The 21,346-nt window shown below is 39.5% G+C and overlaps 1 long non-coding RNA gene across 1 annotated transcript in view; it reads right to left on the bottom strand.

Moving 5' to 3' along the window:
• Positions 1–9,331: 9,331 nt before the first annotated feature.
• Positions 9,332–21,346, bottom strand: part of LOC115940049 (uncharacterized) — an 80,989-nt gene continuing 68,974 nt past the window's right edge. The window contains exon 4 of the long non-coding RNA XR_014138412.1: positions 9,332–10,083. This is a non-coding gene — a long non-coding RNA (uncharacterized LOC115940049). The remainder of the gene's footprint in view (positions 10,084–21,346) is intronic.

Here is a 21,346-nt window from a genome sequence, read left to right as displayed (position 1 = left end):
TAACGTGGATAGAAATGCAAATTTTGGGGCACCTGAGTGGCTCAGTCGGTTAAGCGGTTAAGCATGTGCCTTTGGCTCAGGTCAGTCATGATCCCAGGGTCCTGGGATGGAGACTGCATCCGGGCTCCTTGCTCAGCAGGGAGCCTGCTTCTCCCTCTACCTGCCGCTCCCTCTGCTTCTGCTCTCTCTCTGTCAAATAAAAAAATAAAATCTTTAAAAAAAAAGAAAAAGAAATGCAAATTTTATTTGTGTTCTATTATCAGGTTTATATTAGATGACCCATACACAGATTGGTCATATAGCTTCAAATTTGTTTATACAAATGCTTGGGTCAATAATAGAGAAAATACTACTGTAGGAAAACATTTACAAAAAATGGATTACAGATGACTAAAGACCTAAAAGATAAAAAGTGAAGCATAATAAAATATATATAAAGAGGAATAAAATAACAAGTATTACATAATAGAGGTTAGGAGGGCTTCCTTAAATAAGATTCAAGTGCTTAAAATGGTTAAGTATTTTAAAATTAAAAATTTTAAGCATTTTAAAATTAAAATTTTTAAATTTGTAATCATAAAAGGCTCTGTTAACAAAGTTAGAAAACAAATAACAGATTAGGAGAAAATATTTGCAATGTATGTAGCAGTAGAAGGATTAGGAATCAGAATACATATGAAGAACTCCTACAAATCAGATCACTCATAAAAATGGTAAGGGGAAAGAAATATGAATAGATCATGGAAATGGAAATAAAGAGATGCTCAACTTCTAGTAATTAGGGAAATATAACAAGATACAAATTTTTAGTTCTATTAACTAGCAAAATTTAGAAGGTTTCATACTATTCAGTTGTGGCAAGGCTGTGGAGAAATGGACAAAGTTTTTGAAGGATAATTTGATAGCATCTATCAAAATATAAAATATGCCCCTTCCTTTACCCAGCAATTAAATTTCCAGGTTTGTTTTTTTTTTTTAATCTAAAGTGATGTTAGTACAAGGAGGAAAGAGTCACATGTAAAGATGGGGGTATTAGGAGTCACATGTAAAGATGCAGTTTTGCTCCTAATGGTAATAAAATGGAAATATCCTAAATGTCCATCAATAGGAACATAGATACATAAACTATGATGGAACCCATACTCTGGATACCATACAGCAGTTTTTTAAAAATTAAGGATATCTTTTTATACCCATGGTTTTCAACTGAGAGCAATTTTGCCCACCAGGGGACATTTGGCAATGAACATCTGGGGACATTTTTGGTTGTCACCACTGGCAGAGGGGGAAGCGTGACTGGCATCTAGTAAGGAGAGTCAGAGATGCTGCTAAACATTCTACAATACATAGGACATCTTGCCTCCAAAGAATCATCATACAGTCCCAAATACCTACCGTGCCAAGGTTAAGAAACCTTGCTTAGGTAGAAAGAACTCCAAGTCACCATGTTAAGTGAAAAAAACAAGCCAAACAACAATACGTATAGTATTATGCCACTCTGAAAATACAAAATATAGGGGCACCTGGGTGGCTCAGTCGTTAAGCCTCTGCCTTCGGCTCAGGTCATGATCCCAGGGTCCTGGGATCAAGCCCCACATCGGGCTCCCTGCTCGGCGGGAAGCCTGCTTCTCCCTCTCCCACTCCCCCTGCTTGTGTTCCCTCTCTCACTGTGTCTCTCTCTGTCAAATAAATAAATAAAATCTTAAAAATATATATATATAAATTTAGAACTCTACACATATTTGTGTATAAGTATTATTTATCGGGAAGAGTAGATATTAAAACAACAGTGTTTAACTTCTGGTCAGGGAGGAAACTAAATATAAAATAAAGGAGGCAACAATGCTTTATGTTTTTCTGTATAGTTTGAAATTTTCTCACCAAGTACATTTTAAGGTATTATCCATGTAATTAAAAGAATAAAATTAAAAATACAGGAGCAATATCCCACTCATTCTAAGAGCATTGAATAAAGTTCTCACTTTCTCTCCTGAGCTTTGGAATCTCTAACAAACCATTCCCTATTCTTGTGTTTTATAGTCTGAAAAGTAGTGATGGTGTTAACATTTGTTTCAGTAATGGTTATGATTTAAAAGTACTTTGAATTCCCTAGAATACAGTTGCTCCTACAGGCTGAATTATATTCAGCCCAAAATTCAACTGTTGAGGTCCCAACTCCGATTCCCTCCGAACAGGTCTTTAAAGAGGCAGTTAATTTAAAATGAGACCATTAAGGTAGTACCCTCATCCCACATGGCTGGTGTCCTCAGAAGAAGAGAAAGAAACACCAGCGATACTGCACACAGAGGAAAAGCCCCGTGAAGACAGAGAGAGAAGGCGGCCATCTGCAAGCCAAGGAGAGAGGCCTGAGAAGAAACCAAACCTGTGGATACCTTGATCTCAGACTTTCTAGCCTCCAGAACTGTGAGAAAATCGATTTCTGTTGTTGAAGCCACCCAAGTCTATGGTATTCTGTTATGGTGGCCCTAGCAAACTAATGCTGTTGCTGTGTAAGAACACAGCAAAAATAAAATTATCTACTGGTTCCTATCCCATTCTCACTAAGAAAGTGAAAGGCAAAAAGCAAACAAAAGTTACTGAGCTGGTTTCATTTCTCAACTGAGATGAATACAGCAAGTGAAAGCAAATCCATACTTCTAGATGGCAACAGGGCTGCATTCCTGATTGCTGCCACTATGAAGTTATTGTCAAAGATTTCTGTGACAGATCCTCCTTCCATTCCCTGTGTTCCTTCCCCTCTCCCTACCAACTACCTGCTAGCATACATACCCCGGGCTGTACATCTGCGCTCACAGACGTCACACAGTCTGATGCCACAGCATACAGTAAAAATGGGAGAACTGAGATCGGACATGAATTTGAGTCAAGATGACAGGGAACTGATCACTTCTTTTCTCCCCTTTATATTTCCCATATATGAACGGCTCCTTCTTCACAGAATAAATAAGAGGAAAAGAGCAGTGGAAATCAGAGGTTACAGACCTACAGATCTGATTCTGGCATCAGATCGAAGGGCAAGAAATATACTCTAGATTAGTTAAAAGGGAAGCCAGGTGCCACGTGGAACCCTGGAAGGCCACCCCTCCAACCAGCCTTGCCAATGAGGGGTGACTATGGAGGAATAAAATGGCAGGCTTTGACAGAGGGAGGGCCTGACATGGTACCTCACATCCTCTGTAGCCTCGGTGTGACATGTAAGTAATCCAGAAGCTTCCTTTGTCCCAGAGGGAATAGCTGATGCTGCTGCCTAGAGAGCTCACCTGCTGGGGTAGCACAGAGAGAAAAGTGATACTGAGGAAGGGAGCCAAAGGGCCAACTGTCAAGCTGGGGGTAAGTGGGAGTCATCACCAAGGGAGTCATCACCAGAGCATCAGAAATGTACAGGTGGGGGGCACCTGGGTGGCTCAGATGGTTAAGTGTCTACCTCCAGTTCAGGTCGTGATCTCTGGGTCCTGGGATCGAGCCCCATGTCGGGCTCCCAGCTCAGCGGGGAGTCTGCTTCTCCCTCTCCCTCTCCCTCTCCCTCTCCCTCTGCTCATGCTCTCTCTCTGTATCTCTCTTGTCTCAAATGAATAAATAAAATCTTAAAAAAAAAAAAAAAAGGAAATGTGCAGGTGGGGAGTGGAGAAATGCTAGGAACAGCCTAACCATTTAGAGCCCACTGCACTACTATGCTGAGAAAACAGTAGCAGACAAGTTAATGACAGAGGCAGCGAGGAAGACGCCTCTGCCCACACACAAGCAGAACGAGACACCTTCCCCCAGAGGCCTGGCTGGACCAGAGCTTCCTCCCGCCCCCAGTCCACTACTTCCCACCCATCGCAGCAAGTAGGACTTAGTCTCCTCCTGCACCGACCTGCCTTCCTGGGAAGGAAGAGATGGACGTGGTACCACCTGAAAGGAAAGAAACAGCCCTGACAGTGAGGTTGAGCTTTGAACAGGTGGAATATTTATCTAAAAAAGGCTGTTATAGCCAGAAGAGACTTAATTATCGCTAATGATCAAGTTTAAGTTTTCACCTCACTAGCAAAAGGGGGTCATGGTGCCTGATAAAATCAGTTAGAGAAAAATCTCAAAGCTTCTCTTATTCCCCTCGTGAGTTGAGCTGCATGTTTCTACTTTCCCTTCTCACGTTTTAGACAATTTTTAATAAATAAAGCATAAATGTGAAGGACCCCCTGGCAGCCGACTGAAGAGACCACTTTATAAAATGGTGGATGTGTGCAGCACCCTGGCAGCAGGCACGTGGCCAAGGGTTACGATGCGTGTGTGAGCTGCAGGCCCACAGAGTCATCCCCCTGCACAGGCTGAGGGTGGAGGGATTCTGGCAGGGAACGAAAGAAAAGGAAAGACCTGGGCATCCACATCCCAAGAGGAGCCCCTGAACCGTAGCTTCTAGACCACCACTGACAGACATTAGTTTGTTGTCTTGGCTGCTTTATCAAGAGAAGTGCAAAGAATGTAAAAAAGAGGACACAAGAAAGGTTTCCCCCCTTCCTTATAAAAATAACTACGTATTTGCAAGGCACCCTTCAATATTCCAAGGGTTAACTGGGCATCTTGCTTGATTTGCATGCTCCTAACTTCCATTTGAATATATCATTATTGCTGTAAGTAGATGCAGATGCTTAAATTAATTTTATTGTTAATGCCTCAAGGCATTTTTAGGAAAAGTGCACAAAGCTTTTAAAAATCCAATAAATTACACAGAACCCTAATTTTAAACTTTGCGTTATACCTTCAACTGAGGAAGGACATAAAGTGCTCTTAAATTTAGATCTTGCTTTTATCACCAATTCAATAAGTATTTGACTTACTAAAGTGGACAAGACACACTCTTGGTATGTTATTTATGTGCTAACAATCCCTCATTAGTTGGAAAAATAATTACATATTGACAAAATTGATAAGAAGCTTATAAACTATCTTATCAATCTGCAAATAATGATAACTTGTAGGCATATTATGTTCAGCAAACACCAATAGAAATGAAACTTTCTTTGGAACCATTCTATAAAAATGTCTATTCACCCACTCTACCCTCTAGACACAGACTCCCTGACTGCAACTGTCAGCAGAAATTTCCTCAATTCAGTTAATTATGCCCAATAACATTTGGGGGAGATTAAATAAGTATTTCATAAAGATAAACAAAAATGGAGAATGACTAAACATACACTATAAATTATAGAAGAATAATTGTATACAGCTTAAAATTCAATTTATTCACTTGTAATCCACATGAGACGGGCCTTCCTTTCTCTCCTCTCAAATGTGCCCTGGGGTCAGGCTTGATACGTCCCATCTCCACACACAAACGTAACTCCAAATATAAATAATGTCATTTTTACTGAAGTGTCCATGTGGAAATGAAAGAAAGTGTTCTGCCCTGTAAAACATAAGAAATGCTCTTCTTTAACCTGCTTTTATATCACTCTCAGCTTCCTCTCCTATTAAAGTGCCTGGAACTCTTCTCTGCATCTGCGAACCCCTCTCAGCTCACAGAACTATCTCCCCCAAGATATCAATCTGCTTTCTTTAAACTGGACATTTTGGTTCCTCCTTAACTTCCCCAGTTTGTATCCTTACCCATCATCCACCTCAACAAAATAAAGGTCCTCCTAAAGGGTGTACCCTCATTAGAACTCGAGAGAGGTATTAAAAAATAAAGACATACCAGAAATTTTAAGAGTGAATTTGAGGGCGCCTGGGTGGCTCAGTTGGTTAAGCAACTGCCTTCGGCTCAGGTCATGATCCTGGAGTCCCAGGATCAAGTCCCGCATCGGGCTCCCTACTTGGCGGGGAGTCTGCTTCTCCCTCTGACCCTCCTCCCTCTCATGCTCTCTGTCTCAAATAAATAAATAAAATCTTTAAAAAAAAAAAAAAGAGTGAATTTGAGCATTTATCACTTCCAACAGGGCAGTGCCAAACGGGAAGTGGTTCAGGGACAGAATTATACAGAGACAGAGAAAGTGCAGAAGCAAAGAAAGGAAATCATTTGATTGGCTGTAGCTTAAAGCCTAGTTAGCAGTTTGTGATTGGTTCTCCTTAGCATTTTTTGTAACTTTGAGTCATTTACAAATGACTGTACAAATACAAATTGATTTAAATTTTGGCTTGCTGACCTAGGCCAGTAGGCATTAGAGCCAAATCAGTCCAATGGGCTCTTTGTTAAATTAATTTCACAGGAGCTTTTGAATAACAAATGCTTTGTGACTGATACTAAAGCTTAAGATTCTCTCTTCCTCAAGCACACTCAACTTTGCACTCCCTCAGCTATAGAACAAGCAGCCAGGTCCTGGGCTGAGCATCCAGCTGTTCCTCCTGGGGAATCCGGGAAGCCAGAGGAAATGACACAGCACTACTCTGCTTTGGCTTCTGGTCCCTGGTAGTCATCAAATTCTCTTCATCTGCAGACCCTGTCTGCATTTAATACTGATGATACCTTCCACCACAAATATCTAGTGGAATGGTCCCTTTTTTCTATCAATGCCAATACAATTCAAAAGTAATTTTTAGTCTCTTTATTACAGATGGCAAAATTCATCATTTCAACGTGGTCTCCTCCGACTGCATTTCTGTGACTTCGCTTTCTTCCCAAACACTCTGCAAAATTCTGACTGCAAGTGTTTATTACCTGAGAAAATTTCTCTCAGCTCTGCATAATCTCCTCTGTGAGCCTCTGTTTTGTTTTGTTTTGTTTTTTTCCTTTTTTGCTGTATTACATCCCTTATCCACTGTAAGCCGTATCAGTGGAAGGATTTTTATCACACTCTTGCTATGGTAGAATTTTCAGGTTGCATTCACACAGAAAGAAGTTCCTCTCCTTGATCGGTTAAGATCTCTGTGAAATATTCTATTTGTCCGCATGAACTAATCCCTGAAAGAGTCACTAGAGGATTTCTCTTTTGCTATTTCATCCCACTTGTGGGATGCTGAGGCCAGAGTCACCGATATTCTTGGGCCGAGTCAGGGTGGGGGGGTGCCTCCCCCTAGCGGTCCACATCAGTCATCCCAAATAGCCCAAGTTGCCTCAATTTGGTACAAAGCAAATACACACAGAAGAACTGAAACCATGGAGATAAATACTGATATTTATCACTCCTAATATAAAATCAGAGAGAGCGACTAGGCTAATTATCTTCTAATTATTGCTCTAAAACTAATGGGCGTGGGCGAAAGATCCTCCAAGCTGAGTGTTTCACTAAAAACTAACAGTTTCAGAAGACTTCTTATCACTTTGGAAGTTTGTTATTGACATTTATGCCAGGATTCCCAGCAGCGGTGTACCCCTGAGCTTCTTGGAACCACGCTCTTAGACACTCTTTAAAACTGACCATCCTATACTGCAGGACCCAAACAAAAACAGGCTACTCTTAAGAAGTTCATTCAAATTTTCAGTGCTTTAAGCCCTGCCCCAGAGTCAGCCTCAATTAGTTGTGTTTCTGAATACCATTCCATTTCTCCAACTCCCAGCTGTTTTTCACTGCCTAGTTTTCCATTAACAACCTTCAATCATTCAACATTGAGGGCTTTTACAAAGTACTTGAAGTTTTACGTAACTGTCAGAAGCAAATGAATTTTTTTTAAGGAACATGCTTCGTAAATGCCCTTAAACTATTTCATCTACAAACATGGCTCAATTGAAGATGTTTCAATAGATACAGAATCTCAGTTGTTCCTGCTTTGGTGACTTTAAGCTCTTGGGCCACATAGTTTTCCTCATCAAAGAGCTTGCCTGCCAAAACAGTTCGATCCTGGTTCTCCCCTCCCCTGCCCAGGATAGAATCCTTAAGTAGCAAAGGAGCATTCTATTTTCATAGCTACAAATAACTGCTTAAGCCAAATACAGGAGCATACAATGCAGAGCTGGTGGTAAAGCTGGAAAATTATGTACAGGTGAACACAGCTCTTTGTCCCAAATCCTTTTTGTCAGTGTCAGTGTCAGCTGTGACCATGGAAGGGTCATTAAAGTGCACAGCGGCTGCTAGTCTTGATGGCAGACGTCTCAGAACAGAAGTAACATATTTTACTCATCCGCCCAGAAGTTCTTCTCTTCAGAAATCTAAAGAGAGCACCTTCATGAATAAAAATGTATTCTGAAACTTTTGTTTCTTTCCCAGGGGGCAAGCACACCTAGCCCAAAGAGGACAGAGGAATATATACCTGCAGATTTGTATTCAAGTTTCTACAGCTAAATGGAATCCTGTTGGAACCTGAAGAAATCAAGTAGTGAATATTAAAGAATATCTTCTGCTTTGTTTTTTTTTTTAAAGATTTTATTTATTTATTTGACAGAGACACAGCGAGAGAGGGAACACAAGCAGGGGGAGTGGGAGAGGGAGAAGCAGGCTTCCTGCTGAGCAGGGAGCCCTTGTGGGGCTCCAATCATGCTGAGTCTTTTAGTTCTGCATTGGGGAAAATGGCTCCTCTCCAGTTCCTCAGGGAAAAATCACCGTGACTGGAACTCAAGCTCGAACAAAAAGACTACTCCATATTACTGAGGCAAAATGGTTTTTCTTATGGGAGCCTGAAGGTGTTAAGGAACAGACAACCTAAAAGCTACAGAGGGGACCAATCACTGGTAGGGATTTTGACGTCCACACATACTTGGCCAGTTTATACTTTAAGAACCAGGCCCAACAACAGCAGTTATCGCATCTCCTCCGAAAAAAAAATTCTTAAAATCAGTTACATTCACTACATGTACATACTTAATTTCTTCCAGTACACAATTTACATGTCTCCAAATTGCTGACCTATGACTTACAACTTCTAAAATGATCTCCTGAAACTAGTCATCCAGGGAATCAGTCCTTGACTGTGGAATTTTCTAAGTTTCCCCAAATAATCTCACTGGGCTCCTGTGAAGATTAAATATAAGACCCTCAAAGTGCTCAGTGCTTTGCCTTATCCCATTCATTTGTTTGTCTATACAAACTAAAATTCTATTGTATATGCAGCTGGTTTTCTGGGTTTGTTGTTATTGTTGTTGCTGTTATGTGTTTTCTTTTTTTTTTTTTTAAAGATTTTATTTATTTATTTGACAGAGAGAGACACAGCGAGAGAGGGAACACAAGCAGGGGGAGTGGGAGAGGGAGAAGCAGGCTTCCCGCCGAGCAGGGAGCCCGACGCGGGGCTCGATCCCAGGACCCTGGGATCATGACCTGAGCCAAAGGCAGACGCTTAACTGACTAAGCCACCCAGGTGCTCCAACTGTTATGTGTTTTCTTACATTAGAAAAAATGTCCTGTGCTTTTAAAACTTCTTCAAAAATATTTTTAAATTCTACCTAATAGTCCGTCAATGGAAAGGGTCACAGTTTTTCTAACAATATACTTATTGTTGGAGACTTTGGTAGTTCCCAATTTTTTATATAAGTAATACTGCAGTGAACATTCATTTAAAGAAGTCTTTATCTGCAAATTTATTGCTATATGTCTGGTTATTTTCTTTCAATTTCTACTTTAATACAATCGACTTACAAGATTTTCTAAAAACCACACAAAGCCAAAGAAAACCAAAATGCAAAAAGATGTAATATATTCTTTGGAAAGTTGTATGACTTGTTTTCTATTCACTCAATAAATTTCCAACTGAAAAGAAAAACAACAATCTAAAAATTTAATTTCATTTTGTGGAGTAAAAATATGCTCAATTTAATAAGATTTTTGTTCAAACAAGATAATAACTTTATATGCCACTAATTTAAACCAGAACATACTTTATGCAGCAAAACACTGCAACTGCTATTTTTCTCTTGCATCATAGAAAATCAGATCTTCTGTCAAGTCATTCAGAGAAAGGGTGAGGTCAATGTAGTCATCCTCATAAGACTATGTGTTTATTTTCTTATGGCATTTGTGATATCATGCTAGTTGACAGCAGATTAAAAGCTAACCCCATAAAGTCCACAGCCACAAGCCTACGTTAGCAAGCAGGCTCCAGAATCCATCCATAACCATGTTTCTACTTACCCAGAGGTCCTCCTGTTGATCTAGATCTAGATATAACAGAAATTTATGATCCTCTTCCTATCTGGTATTCAGTCACAGCCCTAGACTAACAAGAAAAGGAAAGGACTAATTGGTAGGCATTACTTAGAAGAAAATGTTTTAAAATCTTGTCAGAATTTAAATTATGTATTCTTAGAATAATACTAATACCAAAGTCCATAACACAACTATGAAAATAATCATCAACCACTTATCCAGAGAATATTAATTTATATCACATGTAACCTAAAGAATACTAATTTAATTTAAATGCTTATGAATAGTTTTGAGAAAGAATTCTGTTAAGAAGAAGGAAAAATTGAAAATGGAGAGAGAAAAGATAATAATGCTGATGTCTTTTTATTAGTCTGTGCTAAAATACAATTATAATAATGGACTATTGTGAATCTAAGAAAACAACTAGATATAATCTCTATATAAAACAGCTTATTTTCTTCCTAGCTGTGTGAAGACAAAGGCACCTCTAGTAACCTCAAAGAGGTTTTAAATTTGGTCATAAATGAGCACTTTGCAGAATTTTCTAGTGAATTACATTTGGCAATGTGCCAAAATGGAATAGCACACTCAAAAAATTATGTATTAGGATATATTATTTTTCCATTTAATATTTATTAAGAACCTACTATGTGTGCCTAACAATATGCCTGACATTAAGGCCCCAGGGAGCTTAATATATATTGTGAAAGTAAATTATTTCACCAGTATGATAATCATAAACTCGAGCATTGTAGCCTGGTAAGATAGATCTGTCTCATCAGACCAATTTTAAAGTTTTTCAGAAAACTTTAAATAAACATTCTCCAATAATTTACTAAGAAAACCTATTCGGATAATGGGTTTTGACTGGTTATGTTTGGAAGATCTAATTGCAGAGCACCTTCGTCCACCAGAGAGAAAACTTCCAACTATTTCAAGGTTTTTGCCACGATTAGAGTCAAGAAGAGTTTGAAAAAGACAAATATAAAACAAAAAGCACAAAAAAAAGGGCATTCTTTGTTCCATTTAAAAAAAAAAATCTGAAGTCATCTGTAATTTGGAAGGTCTGAGGTTGAGTTTGTTTGGGGAATACAAAGCAGCTTAAGCAAATGAGGACTGCTGAACCTGGTTTGTGGTAGTACATCATCCGAGCACAGGGCAGTAAACAGAAGATAAAAAAAGATGTGGTCCTTACTCTTAAAAAAGCTTTCAATCTATCAAGACACAGAAGTTTCAGAAGTTTAGAAAAAGGGGAAAAGTTGAGGAAAAGTAGCCAAAAAAGATTCATTGAACTTTAAAGGTGAAGAGATGAAAAAGAATAGGTGAGGCATGAGAGATACTTCAAGGTGACGATGAACAAGGCAAGTGCAGGGAGGTAAGGGGGGCAATCTGATGTGATGGAGGTGTGAGGGGCTGAGGCCAGCATGCTAAATCCCACAATTAGAAAGGCGGACATAAAAAAAAAAAAAAAAAAAAAGGCAGACATCATCAAGAGAGGAGGCAGAAAGAGCAGTAGAGGGCTTACAGAATGTTGCAGGGTGGATATATGTGTAAACTGGGACTTGAGGGCCCACCCTCACATATCAGCATGTGAATGAGACCCACAGTGGTGTTTTGAGGCACAATACTCAAGCTTCTACTTCTATTTAATAGTTTTTCCACAAATATTTGTTGAGCCACCTAATTTTTTATTAAATATTCTTTGGGGTTCCTGGCCCCAATTCCAACATGTCAGGGGGAGCTTTCCCCACACCCACAAACAGTCTCAGATACCAGCAAGGTATCCATAACTTAACCCGGTTCTGATGCTAGTCACCTGGAAATAGCATCAGATTTCATGGGTGAAGGGCTCAGTCCTATGAGACTGGCCCCCACGACCCTCCTTCAGATGGCAAACACAAGCCAAGCTTATTACTATAAATCAGAAGTTCCCACAACCCCCTCCCTGGGTTCAACTAATTTGCTAGAATGGCTCATAGAACTCAAAGAAACATTTTACTTAGTAGATCACTGGTTTATTGTAAAAGGATGTAATTCAAGAACTAGCCAGGTATCAGAGATGCATAGAGGGAGATATGAGAAAAAGGCATGGAGCTGCAAAGCCTTCTCCAGACATGCCACTCTCCCTGAATCTCCACATGTTCACCAACCTGGAAGCTCTCCAAACCCTATCCTTTTGGATTTTCGTGGATGCTTCATTACAGTGATTAAATCACTGGCCACTGGCAATTGGCTCAACTTCCAGGCCCTCTCCCTTTCCCAGAGGTCTGGGGCTAGAACCAAAAGTTCCAATCCTCTAATCACATTGTTCATTGTCCTGGGATCCAAAAGTCACCTCATTAACATTAAAGAAACACCTCTGTCACTCTCAACACTGAGGAAATGCCAAGGGTTTTGGGAGCTGTGAGTCAGGAACTGTGGATGAAGACCAAATATATATGAGAAATATGTTTTGGTCATCTGGATGGTCACATACACATTGTCCTTATAAATCACAACACTGCAAATACTTATAGGGATAGAGTTTATAACCAAATAAACAAGTCCAATATTTTTCTTCCAGGCGGCTAGCCCCACACCATCATCCTGAAATGTCCAGGAATCCTCTAAAACATTTACAGGGATTTAAGACCAACAGTTTGTACCTCTTATCTCAGTGGACAGAGTTCAGATGTTTCCCTTGAAGCTGGCCGACGTCCCAACCCCTAGGGGAAACCTGTTGCTCCTGTCTCAGGGCCTGCACACTGTCCATATTGTCAAAATGTCAGGCTTCAGCACACAGCTGAAATCTAGACTTTCCTGTGATATCCCCATTTCATGACTCTGGCCTTAACTGCATGAATAAAACTGATGCAGGGAGAAGATTGGCCCTCCCCACCCAGGGCTGCACACAGAAAAGGGTGTCCAAACTGGACTAGAGTTTTTAGGGTCACGGGAACAAGCCTGACAGCTACATGGTGGGATTGGGACAGATTTTATGGACTGTCAATTCATAAACTCCAACTCACCTTCTGCCTCGGAACTCTGGATGAGGCACGGGGCAGTCCCCTCCCCAACTGTTATCTGTACCAATCTTGTGACTTCTATTAAAAGACTTGTTGACTTCCTTGAACCCAGGACTTGTTCACAATCACCGTTGTCTATTCCAACAGCATCAATAATATTTCAGCTCAGAGATAAGAGGTTGCAGAGTTTGATCTCTCAACTCTACCTCTTCAGAACAACCAAAGGGACCTGAACTCATGCAAATTTGCCCGCATTTTTCCAAATGCCCTTCAGTTGCCACATTTCAATAGCTCCATTAAAAAATGTAAATCCCGGGTGCCTGGGTGGCTCAGTCGTTAAGCGTCTGCCTTCAGCTCAGGTCATGATCCCAGGGTCCTGGGATCGAGTCCCACATCGGGTTCCCTCCTCGGCAGGAAGCCTGCTCTCCCTCTCCCACTCCCGCTGCTTGTGTTCCTGCTCTCGCTATCTCTGTCTCTGTCAAATAAATAAATAAAATCTTTAAAAAAAAAAATGTAAATCCCACTTTACCAGATACTTGTCATAGTTAGGAAAAGACAAATATTTTGATTGGTAGCTAGAGACAGAGAGAGAAGAGAGAGAAAGAGCAGACACAGAGACTACTGAAGTCTTAGGTTGTTATTACACTGATTCTTTTCTATCACGTTAACAGTGCTTCAACAAATACAATTTAAAGTTAAATGCAACTAACTTGGTGACTATAAAAAGAGTCTACAATTGATTGGGGCAATAGCATGTTGAATAAAAACATTTATTGTCATTTCATAAAAACTGGCATTTACCACTCAAGTGTTCCCAAATGGATGCTGAATAGATCTGACATATTTTTAAGGTAATTTACTCCTCAAGCTTAATATGTAGATGTTTTCAATTATGATAAAGCATTACAAAATATTAAGTGCTTGTTGGCTAATCTTTTCAGGACAGTGACAAATGAAATATGATGCAAATATGTCTTCCCAAATTAGAACAAAAATAAAGGATGCAATTCAAAGAGTGAGGGAAAATTGGCATATCTTAATATTTTAAACAGAATCCTAATACTTTCTGCTCAAAATCCAAAATTATGATAAAAACAGAAATTTAGAATGGAGTATTCAACTATCAATATAGGTGAGTATAAAAGTCTACAAATCACCAAAGATTTTACCTATTCTATGATATCTAAACATCTAAACTTAATATTAAAGTAGGAAGTGATTTAATACTGAGAAAGGGACAGGAACGGTTAGGCTGCTTGAACCCCTCAGGACAAACTGAATACAGCTGTGCAAAAAGTGTCTCAAATGTTTCCAGTTTCCAGGCCACTTAATATAACATTCTGGTGTATTGTTTGCTTTTTGATAGCAAACAAGATAGACTGATTGATTGAGTCACTCACAGGTATTCATTCCTTCAACAAATATTTATTGAAGGATCATCATGTCAGACACTGGGATAAAGGATTCTCTCACATCACTTAACTGAAATTCAACAAGTATTCTCATGTTATAATGAGGATTAAATGAGTTAATATTTGTATAGTGTTTAAAACAGTGTGGAGCACACAGAAAGTGCTATATCAATGTTTGTTAAATAAATTATGTTGAGGAGTCAGTTGTAATATGATCTTTGTACAAGATTTTGGCATAAGAGATAGTGGTAGGGGCCTAAAATACCAGCCAGGGAGCTGAGTGCAGGAAACACCAAAGTCAGTATGTGCCCATAAAAAACTCACCTGATGGCGAATTTCTGTGGAGAAATAAATATTTTATGAGACTGGTATAACAGATTTTACATTGCCTATAAATATTTATTTAGCATGTACTTCTGAAACACTACATACCAAGAGTCCTGTCTAACTGCTTTACATATAATAACTCATTTAATTCTCACAGTAACCCTATGATATTACTCCACTTTACAGATGTGGAAACTGAGGCACAAAGAGGCTGAGCACCTTGCCAAAGTCATACAGCTAATAAGAGGCAGAGCCTAGACTCATACGCAGGTAGTCTGGCTCCAGAGACCAGGTTCTTAAACCTCAAGTTAAAATGTGACATATATGGGCACCTGGGTGGCTCAGTTGGTTAAGTGTCTGCCTTCAGCCGAGGTCATGATCCCTGGGTCCTGGGATCGAGCCCCGTGCCCAGCTCCCTGCTCAGTGGAGAACCTGCTCCTCCCATTCCCTCTGCCCTTCCCTCCTCCTCCGCTCATGCTTTTTCTCTCTCTCTCTCTCTCAAATGAATAAATGAAATCTTTTTAAAAAAAAAAATAAATAACAAAATGTGACATATGAAGGGGCTGGCATTTATTGGGATCCTCACAGGCTCTGTCTCCCTGAGTCAGAACTGTTCTGTGTGCACTGGCTCACTTGTCATGCACTACCATAATGGAAAAAACAATAAGCACAGATGCTACCCTACAAGACGGAAAAGATTTTGAAATACCCCTTGAGGGGTGCCTGGGTGCCTCAGTCATTAAGCATCTGCCTTCAGCTCAGGTCATGGTCCTGGAGTCCCAGAGTCGAGTCCAGCATTGGGCTCCCTGCTCCCCAGGGAGCCTGCTTCTCGCTCTCCCTCTGCCCCTCCCTCCTGCTTGTGCTCTCTCTCTTGCTCCGTATCAAATAAATAAAATAAAATCTTTAAAAAAAAAAAATACCCCTTGAACATACAGAAAGTTAAAAAGGAGAACTGGGGATAAATGGGAGTCTGAAGTTAAATGAGTCTTAAATTTCACAGGATCATAACTAATCACTTTTGGTATTCACATATATTTTGCAAGAAGACTTAGAACCCTTTGAGTGTTGGTGAAGAACACAGTAAGCATACCTATATCCTCCTCAATTGAACAGAGGATTATTCCAATCTCTTTGCCCTCATCCCAGCACCCCCACCCTACCTCAAATTGGTCCACCACAAATAAGGACATATAAGCAAACTACAGACCACAGGGGTAGTAAGTACCAACTACACAAAACACAACTTTTCCACACAAGAGAAATTGCAACAATTGTGGTGGAACACTTTTGAAAGTTATCTGCAACTTAGAAATCCTGCCTAAGGCAAAGGATGCAGACTTTTTTCAAATAGCCCAAGATAAAAATGAATTTTTAAATATGATAAATTTATCCCCCATCCTGAAGACCAAAGAGACACTTCGGCAACTTACCAAGAACAATTAAAGCTAGAACACTGCCAATAATTTCTCTGCCTCAGAGAGAAAGATCAAGAAAGACCCAACCCAGTACCTCCCAAGGACATGGTGCAATTTCTCAATTCTTCCTACGGTTCAGCTCTGATTAGTGAAATAAGAATTTAAGAGCGCAGAGGCTTTCTAAAATGTTTGCAACCACAGATCCTGCCAACGGCTGCTACCCCATTAGTTGAGTACTTTTGCAAGCTTCTAAAGCGGGGATGTTAGCTCCTGGTTTGACAATAATTCAGTGAACAGAAAAACTTCAATATGCTTTCTGCCCAAAATGGTCAAAACAGACACAGAGGTTTCAGGAGCCTGATGCCTGAGCCTCCCACAACTGCTCAGACAAACCACTCTATCAATCATGATTATTTGGTGCCCCCCTCTGGCCTCTCTGCAGCAATTTTATTTAGCTCCTCTAAGAAACTGAACAAAATTTCTAAACAAAAGTCCAGAGTGGAATCACAAAAATCTGCCTGTGAGAGAAACCTCATTTTGTCTGCACTTACAATATAATTATTCCCATTCTCCAAGGCAAAGGAAAATCTGTCAGGGCTAACTGTGTGCTTTTAAATTCACAATGTACTTAAGGTGATATAATTTTGCTTTATGTATTTTTAAACATCCCTCAAGGAGCTAGAGAACTCTATCAGTTCCTCACAGTTAAGATTAGGCTACCTAGGCTCCCTTCAGAAGAGTAAGACAATTTACTTAGGAGAAACCATTCTGTAAAACAGACAGCCTTAGAACACTGGGCAGTTAAAAAAAAAAAAAAAAAAACACTGGGCAGTAGAAACCTGTATCAAATATCAGGTTAAATAATATTATTAATTAATACTCATACAATATAATTCCCATCATTTCAAGCTATTCACTAGTCTTTCCCCAAGTCCTCTGGGGTTCTTAACTAAAGAGACACGAGTTGTGTCTAGTCACAGAAAGCTTCTAGTGAGTCTCTTCTCTGTATCCAAGGACTCCTTTGCTGTGGCCACTCGTGGGAAGACCACGCTCCTTCTGCTAGGTTAACGTGGTCTGACTTCTTTTGGGGACAGCACACACATTGGTTTCCAGTTTATGCCACTGAGGAGCTGGGCAAGGGGACAGGGCCATTCATGCTCATAGTTAGAGCTGAGCCAGTGCACGGGCTGGAGATAAGGGGAAGAGATCACGCCCCATGGGGTTTCCAGAACAGTGCTAAGAGTGTCAGATCCTGACAGGCAGGATGACAAGGGGAAGTAAAGCTATAAAGGAGCCAAGGAGGCTCCTTGTGGGTGACAAGAAGGTTATCATGGAGGAAGGCTAGGTACATGGTTGGTTTTAGGTGTTAGCGGCAGTCCCTGACGTAGCAGGCATGAAGAAGATAGACCTAAGACACAAACAGAAGATTACCAGGAAGCCCTAATTCTTCTCTTTTTATTTATTTATTTACTTTTTAATTGAAGAATAGCTGACACACAAAGTTACATGAGTTTCAGGTGAACACCACAGTGATTCAGCATATGTGATGCTATGCCCACCATAAATGTAGCTCCCATCTGTCACGTACAACGCCACTGCATGACCAGTGACTCTATTCCCTGTGCTGTCCCTTTCATTCCCTTGACTTATTCATTCCATTACTGGAGGCCGGTACCTCCCACTTCCCTTCACCCATTTTGCCCATCCCCTCACCCCCTTCCTCTGGCAACCATCAGTTTGTTCTCTGTATTTATGGATCTGTTTCTGCTTTTTGTTTACTTATTCATTTGTTTTTCTCAGATTCCACATGTAAGTGAAATCAAATGGTGTTTGTCCCTGTCTGACTTACTTCACTTAACATAATGCCCTCTAGGTCTGCCCATGTTGCCACAAATAGCAAGATCTCATTCTTTTTTTATGACTGAGTAATATTCCATTGTGTTTATTTATCACATCATTTTTATCCATCCATCTGTTGATAAACACTTGGGTTGCTTCCATGTCCTGACTGTTGTGAATAATGCTGGAATAAGCATAGGGGTGCATGTATTTTTTTCAAATTAGAGTTTCTGTAAATAGTAGTGGAATTACTGAATCATATGGTATTTCTATTTTTAATTTTTTGAGGAACCTCCATACTGTTTTCCACAGTGGCTGTATCAATTTACATTCCTACCAACAGTGCATGAGGACTCCTTTGTCTCCACATCCTCACCAACACTTAAATTGTCTCTTTTATTCTAGCCATTCTTGATAGGTATAAGGTGATATCTCGTGGTTTTGATTCACATTTCCTTGATGATTAGTTATGTTGAACATTTTTCCATGGGTCTGTTGGCCATCTGTATGTCTCCCTGGAAAAATGTCAATTCAGGTCCTTTGTTGTTATTCAGATTATTTGCTTTTTTGGTGTTGAGTTGTATAAGTTCTGTATGTTTTAGATATTAGCCCCTTATCAGATACATCATTTGTGGGTATCTTCTCCCATTCAGTAGGTTGCCTTTTCATTTTCTTAATAGTTTCCTTTGCTGTGCAAAAGCTTTTTATTTTGGTGTAGTCCCAATTGTTGGCTTTTGCTTTTGTTTCCCTTGACTGAGACATATAGAAAAATGTTGCTAAAGCTGATGTCAAAGAAATTACTGTCTAAGAGGTCTCTGGGTGGCTTGGTCAGTTAAGTGTCTGACTCTTGATTTCAGCTCAGGTCTTGATTTCAGGGTTGTGAGTTCAAGCCCCGCATTGGGCTCCATGCTGGGTGTGGAGCCTACTTTAAAAAAAGAAAAAGAAATTATTGCCTATGTTTTTTTCTAGGAATTTTATGGTTTCAAGTCTCATACTCAGGTCTTTAAACCATTTTGAGTTTATTTTTGTGTGTGGTGTAAGAAAGTGGTCTAGTTTCTTTCTTTTACATATAGCTGCCAGTTTTCCCAGCACCATTTTTGGGGAAGACTGTCTTTTCCCCACTATATACGCTTGCCTCCTTTGTCATGAATTAATTGACCATGTAAGCATCAATTTATTTCTGGGCTTTCTATTCTGTTCCATTGATCTATGTGTCTATTTTGTGCCAATATCACACTGTTTTGACTACTACAGCTTTGTAGTATATCTTGAAATCTAGGATTGTAATACCTTGAGCATTGTTCTTTCTCAAGATTACTTTGGCTATTGGGGTCTTTTGTGGTTCTATACAAATTTAGTATTATTTGTTCCAGTTATGTGAAAAATGCTGTTGGTATTTTGATTGGGATTGCACTGAATCTATAGATTGCTTTGGGTAGTGTGGACATGTTAACAATATTAATTCTTCCAATCCATGAGCAGGGAATATCTACCCATTTGTTTGTGTCATCTTCAATTTCTTTCATAAATATTGTATAGTTTTCAGAGTACAGGTCTTTCACCTCTTTAGTTAACTCCTAGGTATTCTTTTTAGTGCAACTGTAAGTGAAACTGTTTTCTTAATTTCTATTTCTGTTACTTCATTACTAGTGCACAGAAACACAACTGACTTCTATGTATTAATTTTGTGTCCTGCAACTTTCCTGATTTCATTTATTACTTCCAATAGTTTTTTTGGTGGAATCTTTAAAGTTTTCTCTATATGTCATCTGCAAAGACTGACAGTTTAACTTCTTCCTTACCAATCTGGGTGCCTTTTATTTCTTTTTCCTATCTGATTGCTGTGACAAGGAACTCTAGTACTATGTTGAATAAAAGTGATGAGAGTGGACATCCCTGGGGTGCCTGGGTGGCTCCATTGGTTGAGCATCCAACTCTTGGTTTTGGCTTAGGTCATGATCTCAGGGTTGTGGGATGGAGCCCCACCTTGGGCTCCACACTCAGCATGGAGTCTGCTTTAAATTCTCCGTCTTTCCCCCTCTCTCTGCCCCTCTCCCTGCTCATGTTCTCTCCCTCTCTTTCTCAAATAGATATAAATAAATAAATAAATAAATAAATAAATAAATAAAATCTTAAAAAAAAAAAGTCAACATCTTTGTCTTATTCCTAATTCCTAATCTTGGAGGAAAAGCTCAGTTTTTTAGCATTAAGTATGATGTTAGCTATAAGCTTTTCATACATGGCCTTTATTATGTTAAGGTATGTTCCCACTAAACCCATTTTCTAATTCTTCTTTTCTTGCCCTTCATTCAGAGTTCTGAAATTCAGGGACTTCCTGGATTGGAACATGCAACTGTTTCTTTCTTCTAAGTGGTAAAAAATAAAACTGAAAAAGTCTCTGAGGAAAAAAAAATCAATTAAATTTTAGTATTAGGATAAGGAGCAAACCATGGGCACAGCCACAGTACTTTTTCTGAAACCTATAATGCAATTAAGTTTATACTCAGTAAACATTCTCATTTGGGGAAAAAAAAAAAAATGGCCCAAGGAAGAGTGATAAAATTAATCCAGTGAGGACTTGGCTTTAGTACTATACTAGATCCTACAGAAAACAAAAGACCAGATGGGCAGGAGGCTACATATGCACCATGTACTCACTAAACATTATGAGTATCACAGTTAAAAAGCCGAAGATGGTTCTACTAAGAATAGTTTTATTTTCCCTCAATATCATCTTTAAAGCAGTACCTGGTAAAATTATCCAAGTAAATGACAACTTAATAAATAGTAGTTCCCAGTGGTGAACTACTCACTACAAAAATATTTTCTTGGGCAGATGAGATTAACTGAATCAGAAATCCATTGACACTTAAGGCACACAACCAAATTCCCTATCATAGCACTTATCACATTGTGTTAGAGTGGCTTAATATCTTCATTTAATTTGTAGATGGTATAATGTTTACCTTTTTCTCCCCAATGCCCTTCACAGAGTTCAACATATAATAGGTCATCAAATAATGTTTTCTTGGATTCAACTGAATGTCCCTTTACGGTCATTTTGCTCACTGATTTAATAAGGAACAGTACACTGCAAATACACATTCTACTCTTTCATAGCTGGGTGTTGTTTTTCTCTTTTTTTTTTTTTTTAAAGATTTTATTTATTTATTTGAGACAGAGAGAATGAGATACAGAGAGCATGAGAGGGAGGAGGGTCAGAGGGAGAAGCAGACTCCCTGCCGAGCAGGGAGCCCGATGCGGGACTCGATCCCGGGACTCCAGGATCATGACCTGAGCCGAAGGCAGTCGCTTAACCAACTGAGCCACCCAGG

The sequence above is a fragment of the Leptonychotes weddellii genome, chromosome 1, assembly GCF_054177405.1.
Source record: "Leptonychotes weddellii isolate Sample4059 chromosome 1, ASM5417740v2, whole genome shotgun sequence".
NCBI lineage: Eukaryota > Metazoa > Chordata > Mammalia > Carnivora > Phocidae > Leptonychotes > Leptonychotes weddellii.
This window is presented reverse-complemented; position numbering and strand designations above follow the sequence as displayed.